This window comes from Protopterus annectens, chromosome 1.part2 (assembly GCF_019279795.1).
Source record: "Protopterus annectens isolate FY-2018-M chromosome 1.part2, PAN1.0, whole genome shotgun sequence".
In the NCBI taxonomy this organism is placed as follows: Eukaryota; Metazoa; Chordata; order Ceratodontiformes; family Protopteridae; genus Protopterus; species Protopterus annectens.
Window position 1 is genome coordinate 730,712,122 of NC_056727.1, and position 24,867 is coordinate 730,736,988.

Here is a 24,867-nt window from a genome sequence, read left to right on the forward strand (position 1 = left end):
TATATTGGGCTATCGTGTAAGTCAAATGTGATGTTTTGAAAAGAAGGGACAGTCACCTGGTCAATTGTTTCCAAAGACCCTTTTCAACCACATTTCAGGCTACTGCCATAAAGAAAACATGAAGGTATAAACAGTTCAATTATTGTATCTTAACATGTATACTATATACAAAAAAAAAACAGAATGCAGTCCTTAAGTATATAGCATAAGAAACACTGAACTAACAATGATATGAGAAGCACTAAATTAAAAAAAACACAATAGAGTATATATACAGACTCAAAGCTTTTTGTGATAAGCCAAACGCAGATGGTCAACAAAACTGAGTTGACATTACAGAACCACTTAAGTAGATGAAAACTACTGCACTAAATATTTAGCCTTATACTTATCGGTATTAATAACATTGCACAATGAGTTAAGGGACTTTCATATTCATAGAGGAAATTAGTGACCACGTTACTGCAATGAGCATATCCAGAAATGACAAGGAAGTTCCTTAAGTTCAGTTCTGTCGTGTATGTAGAAAGAAGTGGCAGAACATAGTACAAAGGGTAAAAGACAAATAAAAAGTGGGAAAAGGTAAACACAAACACTAAAGAAAATGAACGTAAGCCATAGGAGAGTTTTTTCAGGAGAGGATAGTGGTAGAGAGGGTGTGTTCAAAGCAACGCAGAAGCCTATATGTAAAACTGAACGTTACCGGAGATTGGAAAGAAAAAAGTGCATGTAGAACGGACCATGACAAAAAACAGAAGGAAAGTTGTGAAAGTTTGCCAACCTGTTAAACAAAAATTAACAGGCAACTATAGTCTCAACCATTCTAGTCTGCCAAAATACATTGTATATTACATCAACTTTCACTAATTAGCTGGCTTCTACAGACTGCCTAGAAACAACATTTACTGTAGTGAATCTCAACCACTCATTTGTTTATATACAAGGGTTCCTCTAAGAAGCACTACCAGACAACACATAGTGGATCAAGTCTGAGATGCTTAAAAGCTATATCCCATAGTTCAGAAAAATAATTCCCTCAGTCGCCACTTACACACACTGCAACTTTCAGAAGTCAACCTCCCGTTTCACTCCAAGAAAGAAGCACTTGTACCTAAACAGTCTTACTTTGTTGCAATTAAAATAAAAGCAAATAAAAAAATACAACACATTATTGCAGATATGCAGTCGTTTGAACACAGGGAATAAACAGATTTTACAGCTTGTCTACACAATACAAACACATGACAGAAATTCCATGCACAGCTATTAACACAATGAACAGTAGCATAGCTGGAAACATTTTGAATGAGATGTCCTTTAAATTGTCCTTTACATGTGGGGTAGTTGGTGAAACTGTTTGTACACTCTGGGACTTTGGGTGGGGCAAAAGGAAGGACACCTAGAGTGTCAGCTACAAATTGTATTTGGCTCCAGTATACATAACTGGTAACCAAAACAAAATTAAAAAAGGTAAGAGGTTTAACTTATTAATTTTAATTTCCCATGGAAAATTTTGAGAGTGGACACTAAGAAAGGAGAGTCAGAACCATGAATGCGTTTGCATTTGTAACAAGACAACTCACAAAACTGAGAAGCCTGGTAAAATCAGATATACAGGAGTTTGAGTTTGAGTCTCCGAGATTCCTGGTGAAAAATGGCAAGTTCTCAGGTTTAGTCAACTTGCTCTTAAAAAGAAGGGTCAATATTTTCTAGATCCAGTTACCCTAAAATCAGTTTCAAAGCACACAAATTAAATAAAGTTATATAGGCAAATTTCTTCCTTTCAGAATTATAAGTATGACATTCACCAATATAACATGGAGGTCCTAATAGCTGCCAGCAATGGTAAAACATTAAGTGAAAGCAGTGTCAACAACAGAAAGTCAGAGGAAAAGAGTCATATACTCTGACTGGAGTATGTTGGAGATTTTGGCCATAAGCTCTATTACACTGAGATGCACCTTAAAGCTTACAGTCTAATAATCAGTCATGACAGTTTTTAGGTATATCCATTGTACATGTCAAAAAGGAAACAAGTTTCACAGACATTTATGAATCAACAGGAAATAAGGTCTGACTTATTGCTGGTGCAATCGATGGTTAGGATAAGTAAAAACAGAGCTCGTGTAACCATATTTTTTCTCTTAAGATCAAAAGGAAACTGAAATTCATATGATGGGTAATCAGCTTTTCCAGCTGTATTTGTTTTACATGGATTATTTACTTATACATCACCTTTTAGTTTTTTTTTTCTCTTTCTCATAAATGGAAGACCCTATGGTGGTATAACAAATCACCCTCCTCCAATTCAATTTATTTACATTTTTAATTAAGAGTTACTCTGCTAGCATCTAGCTCATGTATCGTAAACTATAAAATCTTCACTAAAGACAAACCCTTGATGATAAAATTTAAGAAAATCAAATGCTACAAGGAAATAAAACAAGCTTCCCTTCCAAAAGTAAAGTAGTCAAATGCTGGCTCCCTTCCACACTATCATCCACACCCCTACTTTTGCTCTCCTACTCATTTTGTATTTGCTCTATATATACAAGTAATGTGAAAAAGCCCTCTGCATTCTTCAGAAAGAACAAGATTTTTGTTCACAAACCTTCCTTTATAAGCTGCTAGTAACATTTTCTTTCCTTTAGCTCTTTCACACTCGCATTTAATCTTTGTTTAGTTAGGTCTTCTTCCATGCCTTTATTTACTTTTTCTATCACATCTCATACATACATTGATTTGTAAGGATCTTCAGAAGCCTAGCCATAAATTCACCATGAAGTTTTTAGTCCTTCTATTTTAAGTACAAATAACCTAAAGAAGAACAAAATATTTACATAAACTAATTTCTGCAGCACTGCTATGCTGCTTTATACAGTATCACATGCATGGAGGCACACAGGTCTTTTACTGTAACATTCTTAACCTTAAGGGCTACACATCCCTGCCAAATTACTAGACTGGATAATATTGTTTGACTAATATTTTGTATCTAGCTGCTTGAGATAAGCTTTGCTGGTTCAGTATTACCAAACACCATATACCACATACTGAATAACTCTACATGACTTTCCATTCTTACATTTCTGGCTAATGATGTATACTAACTCTACTTCTGTGCTTACAAACTTTAAGTAACTATGTTGTTGTTTTTCATCTGAGAGTTAAAAAATATATAACGTATAGGTTCATAGGTTGGTACTAGGCTATCAGCCCTAGGGCCTATACAAGACTAGCCATAACGATTCCCTGGCTATTTCTTCCCACACTATTTACTTCCCTGGACCCCTGTCTAGCAGGGCGACTGACGTGAGTCAGTCCACCTTCCAAGCTGCCAAATGATAAAATTACACTACTAGCTATTCTGCCCTGTGGAAAGAGCTAAATGCATACTATTCTGGCCTGTACAAAAAAGCTATGTGCAAACAATCTTAAAACAGGAATAGTGTAGTCTCTAAAGAAGTATGCTAGGGCTCAAGGCTGACATTAATTGTGGCACTCCTCTGGGAAATGGAAATTACAGTCACAGATGCACTATAATTCCTGTCTATATTCCTACCATTCTTCTTAACCTGTTATGTATTCTTCTTATTTCTTCTGGATACTGTAGCATGCCTTAAGATCTACTAGCAATAGTGACAAAGAAATCCCCTTGGTCTCCTAAGGATGATGGGGCACAAAAGGAAAGCTTATCGTCTTTAGACCAATCTGGGTGAGGCACATGTATGGAAGGATGCTGATGGCAAACTTAATACTTGGCTCTGATGGAAAAGAACTTGGCAGTATGATAAGGTCAGACAGTCACTACATGATGGGAAACATGAATGCCAACCAGGACAAAGACATGTTCACAGAACACAGAAAAAAACTATTGACATGGATTATAACTGTGTTGATATCAAAAGACATTGTTAAAAAACATTCTGTTTCACAAAGCATTGCAGCTTCAAATGGGAAATGTTTCTTAACAGGCATGAATTCCCCACAGACATTTCCAATAACTCAGACCTAGGTCAAAAGTAAAGAATGGTGAATGGAGATCCCAGTTCCCTCAGGTGAAAGATACTTCCAGTATCAATAAAGTGGAATGACAGACAGACCTGCTGTTAAATACCTGATGTTACAAAAATTCACTAGAAAGGCTTAAGGTAAACACAAAACCACAAAAAAATCCCCCAAACGTCTGATTTGCTAATCATATACTGGACTGCAGGAAAGCTGAAGGGCGAATACTGTAAATATGGTAACATGAAAGTATGGATACATAAAATTTACAAGTCAGTCTTAGGAGAAAAAACATAATGCTGAGGAGACTATACACTGTGTACCTTATCCAAATAAATCAAAGTAAGGACACTCACTTAAATGGAGACTATATACTGTGTACCTTAATAAAAGTAAGGACACTCACTTAAATGGAGACTCTAACATTTACCGCCATACATTTGTGCAAGGTACTGAGAAAGTACAGTTGTGTACACTTACCATAAATGTAGATGTTTGAGTGCATGCACTTTTGCAGTCATCACATTTGGGTTATCTGCTTGCAGTAGCCCTCAGTCGGCCTGATTATCAAAGTCTTGGGTCCTGCATCGGTTGCTGTCCCATCTTCCATGACGTCAGGTAGTCAGGGGTATAAAGCATGCAGCAAATGCCATTACATCAGTTTTTTTCTTGCCCCACATGTCAGGTGCCCCCATAATGGGAAGCAATTATATATACAAGGTTACTCCTCCAACAAAAAAGCAAATACACCAAAAAGCTTTAAGTATAGTAAACAAGAATAGAGGTATAGCCAAAAGAAGTCAGGGGGCTGGAGGGAGGGTAACCAGGACTGCAACAGTGAATACACTCGAACATCTACATTTATGGTAAGTGTACACAACTGTACTATGTTCTTCGTGTTTCACTGTTGCAGTCATTACATTTGGGTAGATTCCCAAAGCTATGGTTGGGAGGAGGAGTTTATACAGCATTAGGACCAGCTATAAGGCCCTGCAAGACTGCAGTGGCAAAGCCAGCTCTGGATTTAGAGAAAATTGGCAAATGGTAATGCTTGGTGAAGGTATGTACAGAACTCCAGGTAGCTTCTAGGATGTCCCTGGTAGGGGACACCTCTGAGAAAGGCTGCAGAGGTAGATGCAGCCCTGGTTCAATGTGGTCTTATCCCCTGAGGGGTAGGTTTTCCATGGTGCTTATAGCAGAAATGAATACAATGGCCTATCCATTTAGAAATGGTTTGCTTTGAAATAGCCTTCCCCTCTGCCCCTGCAGCAAATGCAACCAGCAGCTGTTCAGATTTCCTGAGAGGTTTAGTCCTGTCCAAGTAAAATCTAAGTTGTCTGTGCACATCTAAAGAGTGCAGTATTCGTTCCCCTTTGTTCTGTGGATTAGAAAAGAAGGTTGGCAAATGAATGGACTGATTAAGAGCCACACTGGATACCACCTTGGGCATGAAGGAGGGATTTGTCCTGAGGGACACCCTGTCCACATGAAAGATGATGAAAGGCTCCACTGCCATAAGGGCCTGTAATTCAGACACCCTTCTTGCTGAAGTGATGGCCAAATGAAAGGCTGTTTTCCAAGAAAGGAATTTCAACCCTGCATTTGCAGCTGGCTCAGAGGGTGGTAGAGTAAGTTTTTCCAATACAAAGTTAAGGTCCCACCATGGAGTAGGGGCTCTCCTGGGTGGTCCTAATTTTCTAGCCCCTCTGAGAAACTGCTTCAGCAGTGGATGAGAGAAGAGGGTTGGTTCTGTGTTGTAATGAGCTGAAATGGCTGAGGTATGAATTTTGATGGAGGAAAAGGAAAGGCAATTGTGAAGCATCTCAGTTAAGTATTGAAGAATCTGAGGTAAATTGGGTGCTGCTTTGCCTGTCCCCTGAATTTGGTTACAGGAACAGAATCTTTTCCATTTTTCAGCATAGGATTTTCTAGTACTAGGCCTCCTTGCCTCCAGAATGACATCCAGCACTTGCTTACTGAGGGATGGTAACGGAGAGATCAAGTAATTAGCCAGGCTGCCAGGTTCAGGGTTTGAAGCTGAGGGTGCAGAATCTGTCCCTCCTGCTGGGACAGCAAGGCAGGGGTCTGAGGCAGGTGCCATGGTGCCAGGAGTGACACACTGCACAAAAGGGGGTACCAGTGTTGGCGTGGCCAGTCTGGTGCAATCAGTATCGTCCTTGGTTTGTCCTGTTTGATCTTTAGCAGTATCTTGGAGAGGAGAGGCAGAGGTGGAAAGGCATAAACTGATGGACAGGGCATCCACTTTCCAAGCTTGTTTGCAGGGAGTCCTTGTGCAGAATTTGTCCAACTGGTAGTTCTGGAGGGAGGCAAACAGGTCTATCTCTGAGCTCCCCCATTTGTTTCTCAACATGTTGAATATCTTTGGTTCCAGTTCCCACTCATGTGGGTTCATGAGATTTCTGCTTAGTTCGTCTGCCAATGTATCTAGCTTTCCTGGCAGGAAATGAGCCTGTAGGTGCACTTGGTAGCTGTAGGCTGTGTTCCACAGAGCCATAGCTAGTCTGCAGAGAGGGTATGAGAGGGTCCCCCCTGCTTGTTTATGTACCACATAACAGTGGTGTTGTCCGTCTTTATCATTAATTGTCCTGGAAGAATGTGGTCCTTGAAGGCTGTCAGAGCATTCTGTACAGATAACATTTCTTTTTGATTGATATGCAGGTGCATTTGACTTGGGTTCCATTTGCTCTGAATGCACTTCCCTGCCAAGTGAGCCCCCCATGCATAGTCTGATGTGTCTGTTGCTAGGGTTTATGCGGCAGGGGGTAGAGTGAATGGCATTCCCTTGTTTTGGTGGCAGGCCTCTGCCCACCAAAGGAACTCTATCTGTAGGCAAGGTATGATAGGAATCATTGCTTCTAGATCCGGAGAATGTTGACACCATAGGCTTTTTAGATACCATTGTAGTTTCCTCATATGCAGTCTTGCATATGGAATTAGGAGAATGCAGGAGGCCATGAACCCCAAGGCTTGCAGTATTTTCCTTGCAGATAGCTGGGTCTTTGTGACCAGTAGTTTGAAGTAGGCTGTCAAATGAACTTGTTTCTCTGGCATGAGGAAAGCCATCTGGGAAGTTGTGTTGAAGCTTGTTCCCAGGAATACAATTTGTTGGCAGGGTACAAATATGCGATTTATTTTCATTTATGGTGTACCCCAGAGAAGTTAGCAATTTTTGTAAGAATGCTAGATGATTCAATAGTATGTCCTGGCTTTCTGCCTGAATTAGACAATTGTCCAGGTATGGGTATATTTGAATATTTCTTTGCCTGCAAAATGCAATGACAGGAGCTAGGCACTTTGAGAATACCCTGGGTGCAGCAGATAAGCCAAAGGGCAGTGCAGCGAACTGACAGTGCATGCATCCTACTTTGAAGAGTAGGTATCTTCTGGAAGATTCCCTGACTGGGATGTGCAGGTAGGCTTCCTTTAAATCCAGTGTTGCCAACCAGGCATCCTTGCCTACCAGGAAGCAACTGGTAAAGAGTTAGCATCTTGAATTTTGGGATCACCAAAAAATGTGTTTAGGGTAGAGAGGTCCAGGATAGGACGCCACGAGTTGTCTTCTCTGGGCACCAGGAAAAGTCTTGAGTAAAAACCTTGTCCCCTTTCCTCTTCTGGGACAGTTTGAATAGCTCTGATACTTAAAAGAGACAGAACTTGCTTTTGATCCTCTGCCCACTGACTTGGGGGTAGATCTGGCCAACCGTTTGGGGTTCGTAAGGTGTGGAAGTGGAGTCTGTATCCTTGGGAAACTATATTTAAAACCCATTTGTCCTGGGTAATGAGTTCCCAATTTTTTGCCAGCAGGGCAATTTTTCCCCCTAAAGGAGCAGTCAGTTGTGCAGGGTTTGGAAGTTTTAAAGTTAAGTTATTGAGACAGTTTACCATAGTGGGGAGTCTTACTACTCCCTGCTTTGGAAGTGGGAGCCCCCCACTGTATAGTCCTGTGAGTACCTTATGACTGGAGCCTGGGTGTTCTGCTGGTTCTGGGTTTGGACTGAGAAGGCCTGGAAGAGGCAGGAAAGGACCAATTCTTAGAGGGCCAATGCCTACTAAATCTGGAAGGCTGTACTTGCATGAAATCTTTAACAGTTTGCATAGATTTAGATTTTTCCTCCATCTTTTTAAGTACTACTTCTGCTTTGTTGCCAAACAGGCTGTCCTGGTTTAAGGGAGCATCCAGCAATTTAACTTTAAGATGATCTGGCAAAGATTGCTCCTTAAGCCAAGCATGCCTTCTAAGTACAGACCCAGTGACAGCAGCTCTGCATGATGCCTCTAGTGAATCAAAACCACATTGCAAAGTATGTTTTCCAACTTGTTCAGCATAATGCATTAAATCTGGTTTCTTTGCATTCCACCTGGTTTACACCCCTTGTGCTATCTCCCTTCCCCAATACAAAGTCTATATTAGAATCCTGGTGAGCATGGAGCCATCTTTAAGTTTCTAGTCTCCCACCAGGACACAAGTGCTCTTCAGCAATTACATTCTGCTTGCCGGTAAGCCATTAGACCTCAGGAATTTGTTTAAAGTGTTCAGATTTGTAAGGTAATACTTACTTTTTTTCTCTTGTCTTGTTGGCTCTGCCCCGCTCCGTTCCCCCTCACTAACGCTCGGGCTCTCTCCGCTCCCCTGCCCCCTATTCCCTCCTGCCCCCACTACCTCTGCATTTATAGTAGTCACAGCCACACCCACAGCTCACCCTCACATCACCTCCACCAAACACAGCTCCTCAAGTCATATCACATTATACGACACCAACTTGCTCCACACAAAATACTCCCAATCACTCTCATTCCCAACTAGGCATTTTTTACATCACCCACACTATTTCCCCATCCACATATAGTGCAACCCTATAATTCCTATTCAGAACCCCCACCTAGAAACAACTTAAACTTTATAACCATGACTATCACACAACTAAGTCTAGTCTGTCTTCTCATAATTCTTTACAACACCACAAGTTATCACTCTAGCAATATCCCTAAACTTAGTAGCACAACACTACATTATGCACTCTTGTATACGGACACCACACATTATAATAATATCTGCCCACAGTTATTCAAGAACTACATAACGGACCAATTCAAAACTAAACACATATGCTCTCATTCCTACTCCAAAAAAACACAATACTTTCTCACACTCCTCACCAAACTCCAACATCTGTATAACCATTTTAACTCCAGGCTCACCATAAGTGGGGATATCCACCCCAACCCAGGCCCAAATCCATCCTGTCCAACACAAACTGCTCCAACACAACTGTCAGAACAGACCACCCCCACTTTCTTCATCCCTGGGCAAATCAACAACAGCAGCAAAACCAACCATCTTTTAATGCTAAATATTAATATTAGAAGTATCAAAAATAAAATAGGTGAACTCCAAGGCCACAATAGTCTCCCAGACACCTTAAGTGACCACAACATAATATACTTTATATGTAGTAAAACAAGCATATGCAAAGCCACTAACTATATATCCACTAGAAACACAAAATAAATCTCTCCTGAGGTCCTCAACACTTTACTCCGTAACTGTGACTGGACCCCCCTAAAAACCCTCCCACTTGACCAGGCTGTAGCATATTTCAACAAAACATTTCTACAACACCTAGACATTGTCGCTCCATTGCTCAAAATCAAGGTTAGAACCTCTACAAACCCCTGGCTCAGTAAAGAAACCAAACAAATCCTCAAGTCCAGAGATGCTGTCTGGTTTTACTATCAAAAAAAACAAAGAAACACAAAGCCTAACTAAGTACCAAGAACTGCGCAACCGTGTAAAAAATGCATTAGGCTGGACAAAAAATCCTACTACACAACATTACAAACTAAATACCAACACAACCCGCAAAAATTTTGGAAAAATGTAAACCAGCTAATAAAAATCACCCAAAAGGCTACCCCCAAACCAACCACCCGACACTAAAGTTCCCATCGAAACACAATTCAACTCCCACTTTATGAACTCAGTTCTATCCTTAGTCTCGCAGGACAGTTCCTTCCTCACTACCCCCCCCCCAACACAAATAACACTAATACAAGCTTTACCCTCAAAACAGTTTCCACCACTTCAATCAAAAGCATGCTCTCTAAACTAAAAACCTCATCAACAGCAGCCGACCTATTCCCCAGCTATTTCTTGAAACTCACAGCAGATACTATTGCTATCCCAGTCTCCACTCTCATAAACAGATCAATTGTAATTGTTGAAAACTATGTGCCCAAACTCTGGAACATATCCTGTTACACCCATACATAAAGGCGGGACCTCCACTGAACTTAATAACTACAGACCCATTGCTTTACTCTCCCCTCTGGCCAAAATCCTAGAAAAATGCATCCATACCCAGATGCTAAACTATCTCCTAGACAGCAACATCCTGTCACCTACTCAGCATGGTTTCAGACCTGCCCATAGTACCACTACAGCCCTCCTCTGCTTCACAGACACAGTAAACCGTCTCAAAAATGAAGGCCTACAAGTGTCAACTCTTTTTTTGGATATGTCCAAAGCATTTGACACAGTCTCACACCAAATCCTGCTACACAAACTAAACCAATATCATCTATCAAATTCCACTCTTACCTGGTTCCAAAGCTACTTAACTGACAGGTACCTATTCACAGTCTTCACAAATGGCCTCCATACCTCCACGCAGCATGCATCTATAATTCAGTATGCAGATGACACTACCTTAATCTGTGCTGCACAAAACATTCCCACCCTCCTGCAAACAACTCAACTAGCATTCTCTGATGTTGAAAACTACCTTACCAAAACTCAACTTATCCTCAATCCAAAGAAAACTCAGCTTATGATTATAACCAGTTCTAACAAAAACACTAACAGTCAAATTCACTATCTACTCCACAAATGCTACTCCAATTGCTCCAGTGACACAGGCTAAGCTATTGGCAATAACCATAGACTCCCACCTAAAATTTGATAGTCATCGCAACTTAACTATTAAACAAGTACATGCCAAACTGGGGTCACTCTACTGTATCAAACCATTTCTTACCAACAACACAAGATCAGCCATTGCTCGCTCCCAACTTCTATCCACCCTACTCTATGCAATTCCCATTCTGACTAATCTCAACAAAACTGAACTAAGCAAAATGGAAGCCTGCTATAACAGAATTGCCCGCTTTGCTGCAAATTGCCCATATAGAACTCATCACTGTACTGCTTTGAGACAGCTCCACTGGCTTGAACTGCCCAACCTCCTAACCTACAATCAGCTCTGCCTCTGTCATTCTATCTATTACCTCCCCAATAAGTGTCCTGCCCTCAAAAACCTAGTACAACATCACTCAGCCAAAAGGCCTCTTAGATCATCAAGCAAACTACTACTAGAAGTCACCAACAGCTACAATAGCTTTGGAGATGCACTATATAGTAGTTCAGTGGCTGAAAAATGGAACTCTGTCCCTACTAGCATTCAAAACACATCATCCAAAGCCTCCTTTAAAGACCTCATCAGGCAACATCTCAAGCAAAGTTGGCAGTGCCATGATTGCTCCCCAGGCTAGTGAAAGCAGATAACATATACATACTAAATCTAGAGCACTTGATAATAGTTTTCAATCTTACTCACAAACACTGGCTAATCTACAATGTATGTACTGTACCTGTGTACTATGTATGTAATTCTACCTATGTTCCAAATTTCAGTTGTACACCACAAATGTATTAATTACCTTTATTTTTAAAATAATTTTTTGTTTGTTCTCTCCACTGTAACTGTTTATGTGCCGCATACCACTGTAAAAACATGTCTCTTGTAATTTGTGTGTATACTGATCATGTCTAAATAACTAAATTAAATATGTCTGTAATTTTTCTTTGTGGAGCTTTTCTCCCCGGGCCTCTTCTGAAAAAGGGCCTTTTTGGCTCAGTCAGACACCCCCGGTTAACAAATGTAAAATAAAATAATAAAATAAAATAAATCTTGTAAATCTTTATTTTCAGCACAGTCAGGAATCAACATCATTTTCTGTTTAAGCAATCCAATAATATCCGGCTGATACTTTAACATATGAAACTGGCAGTTTAAGGCCCTAATGGCCAAGGTTGCAGAAGTGTATACCCTCTTACTCCATCTATCCAGCACCCTGGAATCTCTATCAGAGGGGCTAGAATTTTTGGCAGTAGTAGCCTTAATGCCCTTGGGTCCCTGTGAAATGGTCTCAGGATCCGCAGTTAGTTTTTTAAAGAGGAACTGGTGAGAGTCAAGAACCCTGTAATATCTATCTGGTTTTCTGGGAGCAGGAAGTAAAGAGTCAAGGGCCAGGCTAGATTCCGAAAAGGCATCATCAACAATGTCCAGTACAGGGGGGATAACTAAAGGCCTGTGTTGGTGCAGGAGTAAGAAATCCCTAAGCCTCTTTAGAATCAGAGTAATCATGGCTTTCCCAGCAAAAATGCTCCCTAAGAGTATGCAAGGTTTCACCAAAAGAGAAATCCTCTGGAGGGGAAGCAGAGGGAATGGAGTCCTCTGCATCAGAATCATCAAAGGTAGATAAGGGTAAATCCTGGTCATCAGAGGAAACAGAAATTTCAGAATCCTGATCAGATGAATCAGAAGCAAATTCAGACCTAGGTCTCTTAGAGGGGGAAGGTTGGCTTCCCCTGATTAAAGTAATAAGGTCTTCAGCCATTCTTATCATTTGTTTTTTAGGCATAGAGGCCTGACCATGCAGTCTGGACGTCGGTTTTCTAGGCATGGATTGAGCTTTAGTCCTTGAAGAAGAAGCCGTCGGTTTAATATGCAAGTCAGTAGGCCTGAATATACCCTCAGAAGCCAGTGCCTGCACAGCAGCTCCGGACCCATCCAAGGTAGAGACATCCGCAGGTTCCACAGTTGAAGCATCTCGCAGCATACCGCTCAGTAGAGGCCTGCAAATCTGAAGTAGTGGGTATCAGGGGCTGCAAAAGTGCCTCACTGAGTTCTGGCGAACTGGTGACTAGCTTAGGAAAAGCGTCGTCCACAGCTTTGGACCTATGCAGTCTGTCTCTGTCTATCTTTGCGTTTTTCTGGAATATCAGTAGTCGGGTGGCTTACTGAAGCCATATCTGGATAATTGAAGAGAGTACCAAAATATTTAGAAGCGTAAATATACCGACAATGAATAGTTTGTTGTTTAAATAAGGCACAAAACCAACAGTGAAGTACGTCGCGGTCAGGGCCTAGGCAAGGAATACAGTATGAATGAAAATCTTTATGAGATATTTGCTTTCCAAAAGAAATACAATTATTGACTTTTACTGACATCGGTTTAGAGCAAGAAAAAGTTTCCCCAATGGGGTACTTAGCTTAATTGAAGACTTCAGTTCTGAAACTCGTAAACGAAAATTTCAGGAGTCGGCCGAATGGCACATGCGAACTGCTTCTGCTTCGGGCACCGCACGGCAAGAAAGACTGATCTAATGGCGTCAGCTGCATGCTTTATACCCCTGACTACCTGACATCATGGAAGATGGGACAGCAACCGATGCAGGACCCAAGACTTTAATAATCAGGCCGACTGAGGGCTACTGCAAGCACATAACCCAAATGTGATGACGGCAACAGTGAAACACGAAGAACATCATTGACAGCCAGTAGACTGGACACAGGAGAAAGAGAAAAGAAAGAGGCAGGCAGCATGGTGACAACATAATCAAAACCCTGATATGTGACTTCTTTCACCAAAGCAAGGGAAGAACTAAAGGAATTGACCATGTCATGACAACAAATAAAATCAAAGAAAGCAAAATCAGGCTCTTGACAGATCAAACCCAAGAAGAAGACAGGAAGGACAGTTAAAGGGTCTGAGCATTTACTTACCAGGGACTTGCTTCTTTGGCACTGGGAAGTGGAATAAATGCTCTACAGCAAAGTGAATATAAATAAAAATAAAAGGGAGCTGAGGTTTCAGTTAGGCCCAAAGCCTAATTTTGATCATGAATTTACAGCCATCCATCTGCAAATCAGAGCATAAGACTCTACACTGGGATTAGGACCCATGCATACAACCACTAAAAAAGGCTGGTGGTTGGTAGGAAGTCTAACCATTATCTACTGAAGCCCTAGGGAAAGAAAAGTATAGCTGTGTACACTTACCATAAATGTAGATGTTTGAGTGTATTCACTGTTGCAGTCATTACATTTGGGTTATCTGCCTGCAGGTAGCCTTCATTCGGCCTGAATATCAAAGTCGTGGATTCCTGCGTCGGATGCTGTCTCTTCTTCCATGACATCAGATTGTCAGGGGTATAAAACATGCAGCTGACGCCATTACATCAGTTTTTCTTGCCCCAGATGTCAGGTGCCCCCATAATGGAAAGCAATTATATGTTAGGTTACACCTCCAACAAAAAGCAAATACACCAGAAAGCTGAAATACACTAAACAAGAAGAAATGTATAGCCAAGAGAAGTCAGGGGGCCGGAGGGTGGGTAACCAGGACTGCAACAGTGAATACACTCGAACATCTACATTTATGGTAAGTGTACACAACTGTACTATGTTCTTCGTGTTTCACTGTTGCAGTCATCACAATTGGGATGATTCCCAAAGCTAAGGAAGGGAGGAGGAAGTTCGAGAGCATTAGGACCAGCTATTAAGCCCTATAAAACTGCAGTGGCAAAACCAGCTCTGGGTTTAGAAAAAATGGGCATGTGGTAATGCTTGATGAAGGTATGTACAGAGCTCCAGGTAGCAGCTTCTAGGATGTCCCTGGTGGGGACACCTCTGAGAAAGGCTCTAGAGGTAGATGCAGCCCTGGTGGAATGTGATCTTATCCCATGTGGGGTAGGTTTTCCATGGCACTTATAGGAGAAATGAATGCAATGGGCTATCCACTTAAAAATGGTTTGCTTTGAAATTACCTTCCCCTCTGCCCCTGCAGCAAAGCCAACTAGCAGCTGTTCAGATTTTCTGAGAGGCTTAGTCCTGTCGAAATAAAATCTAAGATGCCTGTGCACGTCCCAAGAGTGTAGTATTCGTTCTACTTTGTTTTGTGGATTTGGGAAAAAAGTAGGCAAATGAATGGACTGATTAAGGGCCACACTAGACACCACCTTGGGCATAAAGGATGGATTGGTCTTGAGGGACATCCTGTCTGCATGGAAGATGATGAATGGCTCCACTGCCATGAGGGCCTGTAATTCATACACTCTTCTTGCTGAAGTGATGGCTAGAAGGAAGGCTGTTTTTCAAGAAAGGAATTTCAACTCTGCAGTTGCAGCTGGCTCAAAAGGAGGTAGAGTGAGCTTTTCCAATACAAAATTAAGGTCCCAGGCTGGAGTAGGGGCTCTCCTGAGGTGGTCTTAAATTTTTGGCCCCTCTGAGGAATTGTTTTTGCAGGGGGTCATTCAGTATTATAATGAGCTGAAATGGCAGAGGCATGAATTTTAATTGACGAGAAGGAAAGGCTCTTGTGGAGCATCTCTGTTAAGTACTGAAGAATATGCGGTAAGTTGGGCACTGTTGTGCCCATCCCCTGAGTCTGGCTCCAGGAACAGTATCTTTTCCACTTTTTAGCGTAGGATTTTCTAGTACTAGGCCTCCTTGCCTCCAGAATGACATCTAGCACCTCCTTACTGAGGGATGTTATTGGAGAGCTCAAGGAATTAGCCAGGCTGCAAGATTCAAGGTTTGAAGTTGAGTGTGCAGAATCTGGCCCTCCTGCTGGGGCAGCAGGGAAGGCGTCTGAGGCAGGTGCCATGGTTCCAGCAGTGATATACTGTGCATGAGGGGGTACCAGTGTTGGCGTGGCCAGTCTGGTGCAATCAGTATTGTCCTTGGTGTGTCCTGTTTGATCTTTAGCAGAACTTTCGAGAGAAGAGACAGAGGGGGGAAAGGCATAAACTGAGAGGCTTTTCCAGGTGAAGGACAGGACATCCACTTTCCAAGCTTGACTGTGGGGAGTCCTTGTGCAGAATTTGTCCAATTGGTAGTTCTGAGGGAAGGCAAACAGGTCTATCTGTGGATTCCCCCATTTATTTCTCAAAAGGTTGAATATCTTTGGTTCCAGTTTCCACTCATGTGGGTCCATGAGATTTCTACTTAGGTTGTCTGCCAGTGAATTTAGCTTAACTGGCAGGAACTGAGCTTGCAGGTGCACTTGGTAGCTCAAGGCTGTGTTCCACAGAGCCATGGCTAGTCTGCAGAGAGGGTACGAGTGGGTTCCCCCCTGCTTGCTTATGTACCACATAACAGTGGTGTTGTCTGTCTTTACCAATAATTGTCCTGGAAGAAAGTGGTCCTTGAAGGCTGTCAGGGAATTCTGTACAGCAAACATTTCTTTTTGCTTGATATGCAGGTGCATCTGACTCGGGTTCCATTTACCCTGAATGCACTGCCATGCCAAGTGAGCCCCCAATGCATAGTCTGATGCGTCTGTTGTTAGGGTTTGGGCGGCAGGGGGTAGAGTGAATGGGAGCCCCTTGTTGTGGTAGCAGGTCTCTGCCCACCAAAAGAACTCAGTCTTTATGCAAGGAATGATAGGAATCATTAATTCCAGGTCCTGAGAATGTTGACACCATAGACGTTTTAGATACCATTGTAGTTTCCTCATATGCAGTCTTGCATATGGAATTAGTAGAATGCAAGAGACCATGAAACACAGGGCTTGAAGGATTTTCCTTACAGATAGCTGGGTCTTTGTGGCCAATAGTTTGAAGCAGGCTGTCAAATAAACTTGTTTCTCTGGAGTGAGGTAAGCCATTTGGGAAGTTGTGTTCCAGCTTGCTCCCAGGAATACAATTTGTTGGCAGGGTACTACATAAGATTTTTTTTCGTTTATGGTGTACCCCAGTGAGGTTAGAAGCTTCTTTACAAATGCCAGATGTTTTAGTAGCATGTCCTGGCTTTCTGGCTGAATTAGACAATCGTCCAGGTATGGGTATATTTGAATATTTCTTTGCCTGCAAAATGCAAAGACTGGAGTGAGACACTTTATGAATTCCCTGGGCCCAGTAGATAAGCCAAAAGGAAGTGCAGAGAGCTGATAGTGCATGGAGCCTGCTCTGCAGCATAGGTATTTCCTGCAAGATTCCCTTATTGGAATGTGCAGGTAAGCTTCCTTTAAGTCTAAGGTTGCCAACCAGGCATATTTGCCTAACATAGGAAGCAGCTGTTGAAGTGTTAGCATTTTGAATTTTGGGATTACCAAAAAAAGTGTTTAGAATAGAGAGGTCCAGGATAGGACGCCAGGAGCTGTCTTTTCTGGGTACCAGGAAAAGTCTTGAGTAAAAACCTTGTCCCCTTTCTTCTGCTGGGACAGGATGAATAGCCTTGATACTTAGAAGTGAGAGAACCTGCTGTTGAGCCTTTGCCCACTGATTTGGGGGTAGGTCTGGCCAGCCATTTGGGGTTGGTAAGGTGTGGAAGTGAAATCTTTATCCTTGTAAAACTATATTTAAAACCCATTTGTTCTGGGTAATGAGTTCCCAGTTTTTTGCATGCAGGGCGGTCTTTCCCCCTAAAGGTGCAGGCAGTTGAGCGGGGCTTGGAAGGTTTAAGGTTAACTCATTGTGACATTTTTCCATAGGGGGTGTATTACTACTTCCAGCTTTGGAAGTGGGAGCCCCCCACTGCTTAGGCCTGTGAGTACTTTGAGACTGTAGCCTAGGTGGTCTGCTGTTCCTGGGTTTGGACTGTGAAGGCATGGAAGAGACAGGAAATGACCAATTCTTAGAAGGCCAATGCCTGCTAAATCTAGGAGGCTGTACTTGCAGGATATCTTTAACAGTTTGCATAGATTTAGCTTTTTCCTCCATCTTTTTAAGGACTTCTTCTGCTTTGTTGCTAAACAGGCGGTCTTGGTTTAAGGGAGCATCCAGTAATTTAGCTTTAACATGATCTGGAAAATGTTGTTCCTTAAGCCAAGCATGCCTTCTAAGTACTGACCCAGTGACAGCAGCCCTGCAAGATGCTTCTACAGAGTCAGAACCACATTGCAAAGTATGTTTACCAACTTGTTCAGCAGAATGCATTAAATCCTGTAATTCTTTATTTTTAGCACAGTCAGTAATCAACATCATTTTCTGTTTAAGTAGTCCCATAATATGATGCTGATACTTTAACATATGAAACTGGCAGTTTAAGGCCCTAATGGCCAAAAATAGCAGAAGTGTATACCTTCTTACCCCATCTGTCCAAGGCCCTGGAATCTCTATCAGAGGGGGTAGGGTTTTTGGCAGTAGTAGCCTTAATGACTTTAGGTCCTTGGGAAATGGTCTCTGGGTCCGCAGTAGGATTCTTGAAGAGGAACTTGTGAGAGTCAGGTACTCTGTAATACCTGTCAGGCTTCCTGTGAGCTGAAGGTAAAGTGTCTGGGGCCAGAATAGATTCCAAGAAGGCATCATCTACAATGTCCAGGACAGGAGGGATAGTTAAAGGCCTGTGTTGAGGGAGGAGTAAGAATTCCCTAAGCCTCTTTTTGGAGTCAGAGTAATCCTGGCTTTCCCAATGGAAATGCTCCCTAAAAGTGTGCAAGGTTTCACCAAAAGAAAAATCTTCTGGAAGGGAAGCAGAGGGAATGGAATCCTCTGCATCAGAATCCTCATAGGTAGATAAGGGCAAATCCTGGTAATCAGAAGAAACAGAAATTTCAGAATCCTGATCAGAAGAATCAGAAGGAAAATCAGTTATAGGTCTCTTAGAGGGTGAAGGCTGGCTTCCCCTAATTAAAGTAATAAGGTCTTCAGCCATTCTTATCATTTGTTTTTTAGGCATATGGGCCTGACCATGCAGTTTGGACATCGGTTTTCTAGGTGTGGTTTGAGTTTTAGGCCTTGAAGAAGAAGATGGCGTTGGTTTGAAATGCAAGTCAGTAGGCCTGAATACACCCTCAGAAGCCGGTGCCTGCACAGCGGCTCTGGACCCATCCAAGGTAGAGACATCTGCAGGTTCCATAGTCAAAGAAGCATCTTGTGGCATACCGGACTCCGAATGGGTCTCAGTAGAGGCCTGCGAATCTGAAGTAGCGGATATCAGGGGCTGCAAGAGCGCCTCACTGAGTACCGGTGAACTGGCGACTAGCTTAACGGAAGCATCATCGCCAGCTTTGGACCTATGTGGTCTATCTCTGTCTTTATCTTTACGTTTTTCCAGAATATCGGTAGTCGGATGGCTTACCGAAGCCATTTCTGGATAGTTCAACCGAGTACTAAAATAATTTGCTGCAAAAAGAAACACGACGAATAGTCCGGGGGTTGAATACGGCACAAAACCGACAGCGAGGGATGTCATGGTTGGGCCTAAGCAAGGAATGCAGCACGAATGAAAATCTTTATGAGGTATTTGCTTTCCACAGTTAATACAATTGTTAACTTCTACTGACATCGGTTAAGAGCAAGAAAAAGGATCCCCAACAGAGTACTTAGCTTTTTTTTGAAGACTTCGGTTCTGAAACTCGAAAACAAAAATTTCAGGAGTCAGCCGACCGGCACTTGTGAACTGCTTCTGCTTCGGGCACCGCGCGGCAAGAAAGACTGATGTAATGGCATTGGCTGCATGTTTTATACCCCTGACGACCTGACGTCATGGAAGAAGAGACAGCATCTGACGCAGGAATCCAAGACTTTGATATTCAGGCCAGCTGAGGGCTACCTGCAGGCTGATAACCCAAATGTAATGACTGTAACAGTGAAACACGAAGAACATCTATTCTAAAGTAGCAGTACTCCTAATAAAGTACAGTTGTGCAAGTTGCACTAACCCATAACAGTAGATGTTCAAATTCCTCACTGTTATAGTAGCTTTTAGGCTATAAATGGACACAACCTTCAGGCAAACTTTCAAAAGATCTGTCTCCTTCCTATATTTTCACTCTGACTGCTGCTCTCTGTTGGGAAAATCAGCAAACAGAGTGAAATAACTTCATGACTTTCTTGCCCAAAAATTAAGGAGGAACATACCCATCCTGAACTATAAAAAATAGCAAATATATTTATTTCCTAGCAAATAACTATATACAGAAAAAACAGGGGTGGGGAGGGTTTTTGCAGGTACTGCAGCAGTAAGGAAATCTAACATCTAGTGTTATGGGTAAGTGCATCTTATTGAACTTAGGTTAATATGTGTGTACTAAGTGAACAACCACAAGGGCCTTTTTATGCCTAGCCATGCATCCCAGATCTCTGACAAGTTCTGGTACCCTTGATAAGTGTAAGCAGGGACTTGGGAGATGAACCATTTACAAGCAGGGACCTGGAAGATTAACCATTTACAGACTGCATGTTTCCATTAAAGACAGAGGTGCAAAACCAGGGATGAATTTTCTATTCACCATCCAACTGTCCAAGTTACACTCGAATTGCATTAAAAGGAACTCTGCTTCACATGGAAAGGGACCTTGTTCCAAAGAAGGGGCAAGTCTTAGGGATAAATATCTGTCTCTCCAGAAGATCCTACTTTTATCACAGTTAAGGTTTAAGTCTTTAGAATGGGTAATTCTGGTGCTGTTTGTTTTGCAGATATGCAGGAGGTCCATCAGGGTGAGGTCTGACATTGCCTTGTATGCAACCAACTACAGGGACAGGGACAGAGATTTGATGCAGTCTGCATAGGACATGGTACTTGTGCCCTGTATTCTTTTAGTGAGGAACCTCTGTGGACTTTACAGTTGTTGGATGTGCCTGGTTAGGTACATACCAAAGGGGCATGGTACTCAATGGCAGGTCTGATGAATGCTGAATACAGTGGAACAATGACCTCCTCATATTTAAATGCCGTACCTTTTGTTTATAAACTGCACAACCCACAATGATTTCTTCACTACTGTAGGAACATGATGGTCAAAGGTTGGATTATTTACCGTCTATGTGTGTCCCCAAGTCCGTGACTACTGGTTCAATTCTTAGGAGTGTTTTGTCAATATAATTACCAGGGATGGATTACTTCCTGAAGGATACTATTATGCACTTCTCTGCCTTTAGTTTTAGACCATGGCTCTGACACAAGTTATTTGTCTGTGTCAGCCCATCCTGGAAAACATTAGTGTCAGTGGGGATTTCTATGACTGCTCCTAATTTGCAATTGGCAGAGAAGTTAATGCCTTAAAGGAGCAGTCCCTGGACCAATTCCTGAGATACTCCACTTGTGGCTGGCATCTTTGTAGAGGTGGACTCCCAAATTCTAACTTCCTGGGTCCTGTCTGTGAGTCAGCTAGCTATCCACTAGGTGATATAAGAGTTTAAACTAGAAGCCCCTGGAAAATGGTCCTAGCAAAGTCTGTCCTGGAGCTAGAAAAGGAATCCAGTTTGTAAAGGCTTGGAAAGAGGACCATACAGCTGCATCTAGAATGCATTGAGAGTCCATTCCTTTCTAATATGCTATCAAAAAAGACAAGGCCCTAGAAGAGATACTACCTGAAACTGGTTTACCATTGTGGGGCATAACAAAAGGCAATAGCTGAGGACCACCACTGGGAAATGGTCTGTTTTCACACAGGTTCTTCTTTCTTTGGCCCCAAGAAAGGGATGAAAAAAAAACAGCTGATCAGCTTTTTTAACAGACCTGGTTCTGTCAAGATAGCCCCTGGGCTGCCTGTGTATGCCCAGAATATGTAGAATCCTGTCACCCTGGTTCTGAAGATCTGGACAAAACACTGACAGATCGATGGTTTAATTCCAAGTGAACTATGAAACAACCTCAGGCATAAATGAGGGATTTGTTCTTAATGAGAATCTAGCTCTATAGAAAACCATCATGAGAGATTGCAACACGGATACTCTTCTTGCAGATATCAGAGCAATGACAAGAACAGTTTTCCATGTCACCAACTTTAAGTCTCCTTGCTGTGCAGATTCAAATGGACACAGATTAACTTTTCAGCACAAAGTTAGGACCCCAAAAAGGAGCAATCTGTTTATGGGGAAGTCTCAGTTGTAAAACCCCTTTACAAAACTGTTTTACAGAAAACAGAGAAAAAGCTGAGGATCAGTTGGCAAACATGTGGAAAAGGCCAGAAAATGTACCTTGATAGAGAAGTAAATGAGGACAGAGGCTAGTAAATCCCAAATACTTGAGTGCTGCTGGTATATAATCATTGACAGGGACTGGTTATTGTCTAGGCATCAACTAGAAAATCTTTTCTACTTGCCAACATAGGATTTCATAGTAGCAGGTTTCTGGCCTCCTTTAGTACCTGCTGCTCATCCTCTAAAAAAAAAAAAAGATGCCTTAAAGGAATTAAAATTAAATCATCCAGGCAGTTAGTTGAAGCTGTTTGAGACCAGGATGCATCAAACTTCCCCTGTCTTGTGTGAGTAGGTCTTGTTTGTGAGGAAGCTTGTGGTAATTGTCCTTGGCCGGTTCCATAAGAATGGAAAACCAATGTTGCCTGGGCAAAAATGGAGTTGCCACAATTATTTTGGAGAATTCTTCTGAATTTTAACAAATACAATGGATATAAGAATAAAAGGATGGAACACATGAAGGATCATTCGCACATATAGGAATGAAACTGCATCAGTCTTCCAGCCCTGTTTGCAAGAGTCCTGAAGTAGAATTTGTTCAGTTGTCTCTTTTGAAAGGAGGTAAAGAGATCAATTCAAGGTGTTTCCCCACAACTGGATCAATCCCTGGAAGACCATCTCATGAAATTCCCATTTGTGAGGGTCTGTCATAGTTCTTGTTCAGCTTGTCTGCCACTCATATCCTTAAGTACCCAGATTTTCACAGAATGTCCAGATTTATCCGCATATGTTTGGTCCATTCCTCATAAGATGTGTGGTTTTCTGGCAAATCATTAAGAACTGAAGGTACTAAATAATGACAGACATTTGAGTTTCAGACTTCATATCCTTCTTATCCTAATGCAAGACCTGTTATCCTAGCAACTTTCAGTTTAGAAGAACAATATTTAAAAACAGTCCCTATTTTGGGCCTTTGTCCCTCCATTACTTATGTCTTTACCCAGAATTCTTGTGCTAAGAAGTTGAAAGGTATGCTATGTTTTGCTCTGACAGTAAGTAAGATCCCTGGAGGGTTAAACACTGCTGAAGTGCTTCCTCAGGCTACCTGCACAGAGGGTATGACTTGGTAGCTCTTTGCATGTTGGTGTACCACATCACTATGGCATTGACTGTAACTCCCTGAAGAGGTCCTGGGGACTATGGAAGGTGAAGAGATTTTAAGATATGTATTGCTGCCAACATCTCTGACATCTATGTGCATTGGTCAGTATGATGTTTAGATACTTGAGAAATGTTGGAAACAAAATAATTCAGATAGGCAGTAGCTTTAGTGGGATGTGTGGTAGCTAATTCTCTCAAACAGTCTATACAAAAAAAAGCTGCTGATGTGGAAATGGATGCAGAGACAGACCTAAGGTGAGCAAATAAATGCTTGTTAATTTGAGAAATTTTATAAAACCTATCTGTTTTTTTGAAGATTGCATGTTGTAAATCAGGGTTAATACAGTCAACATTTAATACATCCTCCAAGGCTTGCACTACAGAAAGAACAGATGTAGAATTAGGCATATCCACTTGTAACATACAATATATCCTCAATTCAGAGGGAACATGCCTTTATTCCCATAAAAACACCTCATTCATCCTGGCTACAGATTGAGAAAAGGAAAAATCCTCCAAAGAAGGTTGAGAGGACCAAGTTTCTTTTGAATCTAAGATCTAGGCTTGCTAATCTTCAGAAGAAGCCCTGTCTCTGTCTATATCAGAATTATCTGATATGTGTTCCTTGGGAATGTTTCTGCTGACCTGATTTACAGGTACTGTACTCCGACTACCAGGATTAACGATCTGTAACAATTTCGTGGCTGAGGTTAAAAAAAATATTTTCTTACAGACACTATGTCTTCTGATGAAACAAAAGTTATGTACTTGCCACAATGCTAGATCCATGCTGTCTTCTTCTGTCTGTCTCAACTTATGGGTATGTTGGATCTAACTAGGTCTGATGCTGGCAACATTCGGACTTTGGATCCAAAGGCACAGGCTCCTCCACCTTCCTATAATAACAATTCACCTTAACAGTTTTACAGATCAAGTTGCCCCACTATACATTCTGATTAATGTATACCATTTATAAAAAGGGGCAACCATAAATGACAGCAAAATCCAATCAGAGACTGCAAGAAAGATAAGACTTTGAACAGGTCCAGTGCAGTCAAACTAGGCCTAAGATGGTGACAATATGAATGGGGGATGGAGGGAGGTAAGGTTGAGATGGATGCAAGAAGAAAAAGACAACATTGAGCTGGCGTGATGGTAAGTGCATAACGTTTGTATCCAATGTTGTCTTTTCTGTCCATCTGCACTTATGGGACAGAGTCCCCAGTTTCTCCAAACCAGGAAGGCATTATGGAAGAATATCCTGGAGGACGGTGGAGCCAAACAAGCCCAAGACCTGGACTGTAGGTCTAGCTTCAAATGACAGACAAATGTCTGACCTTTGGACCAAGTAACAGCAGAACAAATATCATTAACTTGGTCCCTAAAAAAGGAAAGCCATAGAGGTTGCAACTGATCTTGTTGAATGTGCTTTTAGATCTGTCCCACTTTGCGAGGGACAGTCCCTCTTTGGGCAGTTGTGTCCTGCAAAAAAATTGAAAAGATGGCAAATGTCCTGAGATTTTAAGACAAAAATAGTTCCTATATTTTATGTAATAGTTGCATAAAACAGTTATTCTGTATCTGAAACACCTAAATTTTATAAGAAACAGAATAAGCAACTAAAATGCTACAAGAATAAGCTTTTATTTAGGCAAAAAAGTGAAGTTCTGTCCTTTGTACTGGCCACGGGAATGTTTTGCCATGCAAAATCTGACGTTTTTACCAAAAATGTCCCACTCTGGGCATTTGAA

At 41.7% G+C, this 24,867-nt stretch overlaps 1 protein-coding gene across 2 annotated transcripts in view; it reads right to left on the reverse strand.

The window, feature by feature from the left end:
• NVL (nuclear VCP like) overlaps positions 1-24,867 on the reverse strand; it is a 1,985,423-nt gene that overhangs the window by 1,268,342 nt on the left and 692,214 nt on the right. The window lies entirely within an intron of this gene.